Source organism: Eurypyga helias, unplaced genomic scaffold, assembly GCF_000690775.1.
Source record: "Eurypyga helias isolate BGI_N326 unplaced genomic scaffold, ASM69077v1 scaffold30145, whole genome shotgun sequence".
Lineage (NCBI taxonomy): Eukaryota > Metazoa > Chordata > Aves > Eurypygiformes > Eurypygidae > Eurypyga > Eurypyga helias.
In genome coordinates, this window is record NW_010251301.1 from 283 (window position 1) to 8155 (window position 7873).

The following is a 7873-nucleotide window of genomic DNA, read 5'->3' on the forward strand; positions in this document are numbered from 1 at the left end:
CTAAAATATCTTACAAAAAAGGCCAGAGATTTACTGCTTCAACAGACCAGAAATGGCATTAGTCCGCAATGGGCAAAATTTACACTCCACTGTTCTTAGATATCCTGTCACAGATGGTTGATGTCAGTTATTTTAGGGTCTCTTTTAGAGATTTACTTGCTCTGTTGGCACAAGCTGACATAGCATTTCTTCACCTTATCTGTGCCATGGGGGAACTGCCTCTGACACAGAGGAACCTCTCACCTAGTCCCAGCAAATCAAACAATTAAACAGACGTTCCCACGCTTTGAACTGCTCCATGCCCCTTGGGAACACACTACCACCAGAATGATGGCCAGTAGTAAGTGGGCACTTTAAGGTGGACTTAAGTTTCACCCTTGTTGCAAGTCCTCAGGTCGAGTCTGCCCACACGCTCATTGGGGAATATGCAGGCCCTTTTATCTGGTTGGCAGCCAGTAAGCTGGTCCTTCAGAAATGTCATGCTCGCTGCTTTACCAAGCTTTCCAGCATTTACAATGTGCCCTAAAGCTGCTTCTTTCAGCTGTTCCCCCTACACAGTTATGAGCCATAAGTGGCTTACAGAATTCCAGGTGTAAGCATCTGCCAGATGAAGATTTGCTGCTGCTGTTGCTCTTAAGAAAATCCTGCACTAGTGGGCAAGAGCATTGTGCAGTACATGAAACATGAGTTCATGTTACCCCTTTCCCACTGTCCGTGCCCCATTAATTCCATTGTCAGTTCGACTTGAGGCAGGGCACTACTGGAAGGTAAAGTTTGTTCTTGAAGCCCTGCCATTTTGGCTGGAATACAGAACCAACAGACTTTACGGCACCAGTGATGGAAGTAATAGGCTTCTGCTGCTTTTCCCTTTAATCACAACACATCTTCCCTGCTGATCTCCATCCAAACAACTACAAAATAAACCAAAGTGAATCTAGTAGATAAACTGAACTATGAGAATATGACATTGCAGCTATGAGGATGATCTGCAATCAAATACTGTGCAATAGTAACACTCAAATTCAGCAGATTCCCATGGTAACTTTCAAACTGAACTCTTGTTCAGGCCACAGAAAAGTGTTAATGGCAGTGTGAAGGAAGGGCTGTGAAGCCAAGGAGAAAAAGCACATAGATCAGTAGACCACAGACACTGACAAAAAGAGCTTAGTTGAGGATAAAAATAGAAAGTTGAAACCAAATAATTTTCCAAAATCAAAGATAGTGTCAAAATCCAAATGCAGAATTCTGTTGACATAGAGTCCTTGGGGTTTTTTTTGTTTGTTTTTTTTTTGTTTTTTTAAATCATGGTTCTCTTTCTTTCCCATTCCCAACCAGGTAATCAAGGCACCTATTTTATTTACATTGGTATGAGAGCAGAAAGAGGAACAGGACTCTAGAAGCATGGATCCTGACCCTAGAAAAAAAAAATCCCTTTATTCCCAACAGGCAGCACAAAAGCAGCAGGAACCACATATTTGCCAAAGATACCCTTCAGGTTGGAGTAGCCCACAGATGACAAAGACATGGTGAGGCTGAGCACTGAGACTCCCAGCCCTTTGTCTTCTATGTGTGTGATGGTTCAGGGGCATGCAAGGGCAGGCAGGAGTGATGAGCTAGGGTATGATTTCCCCCTGCAAGCCCCACTTAGCACTTAGGGACCTGAAAAGAACATGAACAGCACATGTTAAAAGTGTGTCCAAGGAACAGACAGAATAAACTGCATAATTCAATGAATCACAATCCACTTACGCTCCACTCAACAGAGAAAGTAGCATCAGTCATCTGGGATCATCCCCTGAGAAAAGCAAGAGCACATCCCTTGCTACTGAGTGAAACAGGAAACCCAGTGCTCTTGCTCTGTACCTTAGCATTTTCTTACCTCTGCTTTTCTTCTCTGTCATTTTTTTCATCCCTTTGATATACCTGGGGGTGCAGAGCTCCTGTCAGTGACAAACCAGAGCTGCTGCTTCTGGCTTCTCCACAGAAAGTGCTGGCTACACTCCTTAAAAATCACTGAATGCTTGAATCCCCAAAAATTGTTTCAGGGCTACTGATAGGGGAAGGATATTTGCATTCAAATTAAGTTTTTGTATTCAAGTGTGGCAACACTGATATTTTCAGAAGAAACACATAGTAGCTTTTCAGAATGAAATTCAGGCTTACAAGGAGCTTGTGAATATGTTGATCACTTACCACTGAATCACTGCTGTTGCAGGCACACAAGTTAGCTCTATTCCCCCTGCAGTGACATATTGGGATTAATAACTCTTCCCTTTATTGGGCCCTGCAGCATAGGAGGCCTTCATTCTGCTGCAGCTGTACTAGCAAAAAGAACAATTCCTCTTGGCCCCTTTACAGCCCATTTCATGGATCATTTGCCATTAAAGGGTATGTGATTTTAGTAAATACAATAGGTAAATATTAACTCAGCTTCTTTATTACCACTGACTCACTGGAGATAAACCATCATGAAGCTAATGTAATACACCAGTGACTCACATCTCATATTTTTGATATAAACTTGGTAGAGAGACACTCAAATCAGGGGCATCTGGTGGATTAATGCCTTTCATAGCCAGCCACAGTACAGAAGTCTGGCAGTTGCATTGGTATCATACCCTTCTGTCAAAAGGTGATCTCATACACATTGTAAAGTGTTAAGGCTACCAAGACTTTCGTAACACACCACCCTGGGTCAGTACAAGCACTGGTGGGGTTCAGCCTGGAAATCCTCTGATATTCTAGTTCATTTCAGGCAAAGCTGGTTCTGCTTCTTAAAACGTGAATCCACTGTAAAACGGTGTTTTAAAAACACCGCCTAGGTAACAACTCTAGAGAAATGCTGTGCACTTCATTAACAAGGTAATGTTAGCTAGGAAAACAATTTGGATTTGGTGTCAAGCCGTCCTGTGCCAATAATCCATATGACAGAAACATCTGAAGTACATTTGCCAAAGTATTTTAGATAACTGATGGTTACAACACTCTTTTCCACGTTGTAAATTTCCAGAAGAATTTAAGAACAACATGAATCCTTTTATCCTTGATATTTTCCCATAGAATTCAGGAAATTTACATTAAAAAAATATTTGATCCATCAGGTTTGCATCTACCACACAGTTTGAAACGCCTGGTGTTAAGTATAAGGTGATCTGCAACAGCAGAGGAAAAGCAGGGGATGGATCTCTGCCATTAATTGTCAATTAAAATACATGAACAATGCTTTCAGTATTTTAATTCTGATAGGAGGTGGGTGGGTATTTTCTTACATTTGGCCTTAGACTGAACATAAATATCTTTAACGTCTCATCTTGCTATAGGGTTCCTTGACTTTCCTAAACTAATCAAGGGCATTAGTTATTCCTGCTTGCAAGGAATCAGTTCAGCTGCTCTCTTCTGGTTTGTTTTCACAAGATGTAGATCTTTCAAAATCCACATTCAAGAAGTAATGACACGGCTGGTTGGTGTTTGTGCACAGAGGTCTCATTGACCTATTGGCACTTCCTCACGTTAGAAAGACTCCCTACATAGAAAGTCATCTCATCAGGAGTTTGGGCCTTTGAGATTTTCTACTTGAAAGATTTTTCTTTAAGCAACCTTCCTGGTGAAAAATATGGAGTAGCAGAACAAGGGAACCCAGGGTCCCATATGGGAAAAGATATTAATATTCTGCTTTAAGAATTAGAGCTTCATGGGTTTCAGGCTAGAGCAGATTGCACCCTTTTTTTGAAAGGAATTTCTTATTTCATGGGTGCCAAGACAATTCAGAAGAAGCCACATACTTAATACTGAAATCTGTATAACCCTGAAATTATGTAAAATTACAAACCCAGTAATCATGTGCACCATGACTGAAAGTTGCTGCAAGCCAAAAGAAAGGCAGAGAGATGGGGCAGAGGGCAGGTTGAGGTGATAAGCTGAGCAACCTTGGCCTGGTTGTTTTTTCCTAAATTAGACTTACACTTTGTACCTATTAAGGACCTGATCTAAAGTTCTGTCAGAGCATTTCTATCGGACTCATGAGATTGTGATCCTTCCAACATGAACCATGATATTTCACAGTAGGCAGGTAACTTTCTGTGTCATCCAAATTTCAGAGCTTGCCTTACCTTGAATGCTGTAGCCACTAAAACCAAAGCAGTTTTGTAGGTGGCTGAATACCTATTTTCTTTTAAATTCCAATGACTATCCAGAGAGAGGAAAAACAAGACAAATGGGCCACAGCCTTCTCCACGGCCTCTGCTTAGCGTGTTGCAGAAGTTAGAATTAATCACCCAACAACAAGCTGCCCCTAGTGTGCAGTGTTTGGGTCAGACTCCCTTTGTTTTTAAGAGGAATGAGTGTACAGCTCCCCTAGATGCTGCAAAGTGCAAGAAGTGCTCAGTTACACTAGTCCAAAGGGACAGACTATTGAAATTTCACTGCTGTGTCAGGTCACAGGCACTGTGTAAAGCCACGTTCCTTGATCACAGGTCCTGTTGCCTTTTGTTACTGCTTAAAAGAGAAGTGCATGAAGCAAAGGTGCTCCTTCTCAACCCCAGCTCTGCCACACTTTGTCTCTACTTGATTTCTGCCAAACAGGGTAGTTGAACGGATGTTTCTTCACGTAGTATCTGAGGTCTCTTCTCCACCTTGCTCCCCACATACATGCTAATCTTTGCATGATTTGAAAGTATGTGATGCTTCTCTTATCATTAGGTCAGACTGAGATTAACAGCCCTGGTGTGGTCAGACGGGAGCATCTTCTATGTAGGAAGATTAATATTTGTGTGACTAACTGAACTAGGCTCTCATGACTAGTTTTTCTGTTTAGACTTCAAAGAAAATGAGAAGGTTTTCACATGTCAAATACATCATAAAAAATGACCAGGAACAAATTTCAAGAATGATTCTTACAAGCTATATTTTGTAAGAATAACTGCTTATCAATGGAAAACCTGTGATTTCCTGGAACTAAGAAAGCTCAGTGGCCGTTGAGAGAACCCATTTCTTTGTCAGATGTAGAGAGGAGGCCAACAAAAGGTGATATAAAGTGGGGTTTTGTCTTTAAACCACCCTGCAACACAAAGACATTCTGAAATGGAAATTGTTGCACTGCAGCAATATCAAAAATACATTATGAGTTCTACTGTGTTTGGTGTTTTCTCAGTCTTGGAATAAAAAAAAATTACAGTGGAGTTTTTCACTGTTCTAGAGACAAGTTTGTGAAAATAATTCAAGCATTTTACATATGAATGCTGAAAAATTGTAACATAAAAGGAAGTTCAGTTTGAACATCTTGGATTTTAAAAGGGTGATGGGAATATAGCTTACATAGCCCGAACTGAAGTTAGTCTGGGAGGTTGCCAGTTAAGAACACAGTTGTCTGTGGTAGCCTGAAAAGACTGAGTTAATTTAGGAAATTTGGCCTAGGAAGAGGGCTGCTTAACTTGAAGAACTTGTTCTGCCTTAAAATACCCCTATCCCTCAAAGCTTCTGAAATTTCAACTTCCAGCAGAAATTGTATGTCAATGTTAAAGTTCTTTAGATGTATTTCAGTTTTTCTGGGACCTAAAGTTCACAAGAATTTTTCTTTCCTATGATCTTAGGGATTGTAAGTCTATTTATGCCTCTTTTCCAAGTATCTGAGTTTGCTTTGTACAGAAATTCAAAGAGTGCATAACAAGCACAGTAACTACATGATTATTTACTTAGGGCTTTGGCTTTGCTGAAGTTCTTTCACCAGGGCTTATGTGCAGAGTTGCATGTGCTTAGTTCAGGGAAGTGTAATTTAGTAAAGTACAGTCCAACAGTAAACATACTGAAAATTTTATCTTACCCATCCTCTTCTACAGCATAAAATTGTAATGTTATAATACATAGTTACATCACTAAATAAGGTACTACTTAGATCAGAAATCCCTACCTTGTATTATTTTGTGGAGGGTTCTTCTTGGTTTTCATGCGTCTTCTTCCCCCGCTTCTGAATCCCATCTGCCTCACTTCAGATAGCAGCAGTGATTTTTTCCATATTGCTAACAAGCAGTTTACTTTCTGCCCCTGGTGTTCTCAGGACACTTGTCCAGTAATGGTTCATAAAACAACTGTGCTCACTTTATCAGCAAATCTTCTGAGAACTCCTTTTTAATTCCAGGTGAAAGTTCTCACTGTATTACTATAGAAGTTGTATGAACAACACTGAGTTTCCAGTGCATCTCCACGTAATTAAAAAGGAATTGTCTGAGCTTCAAACTACCTTGGAGAAGACTGCATGTATTTCCACAGATAAGGTGCATGCCACTACCGCCTTGCTTCCAGGGAAGCATGTAACCTACCGTAAGGAAGGCTCAGGGTACATCTAAGGGAATACTTGTGTGTACCCCCCCCAAATGGCCCCCAATGCAATAGGACAATGAGCTTTTTCTTTTTGCTTATTAGAGTGACCAAGAGTGTCAAAAGCAGCAGTGGAGCTTTTGACCAGTGGAGCCTTAGCTTCAGTGCTCTTTACTTGTATGGCACCAGCACCCTTCCTGAGCTGCAGCCAACCCACGCAGCTTTGCTCCAGCATTTGGCAGTGGCCTGCTACAGCTAGCTCTATGCTCTGAGGAGCTTCCTGCAAGACTGCAGCTGCCTGGGAAGGATTTGCTTGAGCTTCCAGCTGCCATGGGGAGCCTGCACCTGAGACTAGGACTCAAAATCCCAATCCCTGACAACCAAGGCAATAATCATGGTACAGGTAAATCCCAGCTCCCGACTGTACTTGAGAATTTCCGCATGCTTGTATCTGCCTTTGCTTCCTTTAGGGAAAGCAGCAATAAGGCCATGATATATTTTGTTTTGTTTACCAGAATGTCCAAGCAGGTTCAAGCACTTCTCTGAGGGCCTCAGGGACAGTGTGACAATGTAAGGCCAAAACAAGTAGGTCTTGGAGAGAACAAAAGCTTGGATGCTGGCTTTTGGTGCCTTCAAAGGTTGTGCGAAGTCCCTACCTCTTGCCTCCCAAGAAGGCTTCCTTCTTTTTCAAAACTAAAACTGCTAAGTAACTGGAGATTAAGATAAAGAAACAAACCAAAAAGAAATCCTTTGCCACCAAAGAAAGTGGAGGCTAGACAGAAAGTCTAAGAGGAGGTTAACACTGGCCTCAGTCATGGAGATATGACAGGGTACCTGACACCCAGCTGAACTCTGCTGGGGCTCTTGCTACTGCTCCCTTCTTGCTAGAAGACAAGGAAATTCCTGGAGAATGGAGTCATTCTTGGATAACAGAGGGAGTCAAGCCTATACCCTTCCAGTACCAATGCTTTTTATGAAGATATCTGTTCCCCTTGCAGTAGGTCCTGTCTGGGAGACAATGGAATCAGAAAGTTCCACCATCTCCTCTGAGCCCCTAAAGGGTTCAGATTGCCTAGTGAGAGATTTCTTCAGTTTGTTGTGTGGGTTCTCCAGATGAATCTCTGCTTGTGACCTGAAGATCCAACAGCTCTTGCTTAAGAAACAAAATGCTCCATGGGATCTGGTAGGCCAGATCTCCATTTACTTCCAAGAGGGTTGTGAGAAGGAGCAAAAGTGCTCCTCACCACTATTACTGCTCGCTTTGTAGGGATACACAAAGTTTCTTTCCTTCCTTTCTCTCCAAAAGACTATTAGTGGATTTCTCTGCCAGAAAAAGTTAAATCTCTTCAATATTTTCATCTGGTTCCAATGGAAATATAGGTGCAAATTAAACCACAAAGTTCTAATGTGACTAAGAGAAAGGGCTGGAGGTTTGACATGTGCAGTTTGACCAGAGCTGCCAAGCTTGTAAGAATCATAGAATCACTAGGTTGGAAAAGACCTTAGAGATCATCCAGTCCAACCGTATCTGTCCGCCACTAAACCATATCTCTCAGCACCT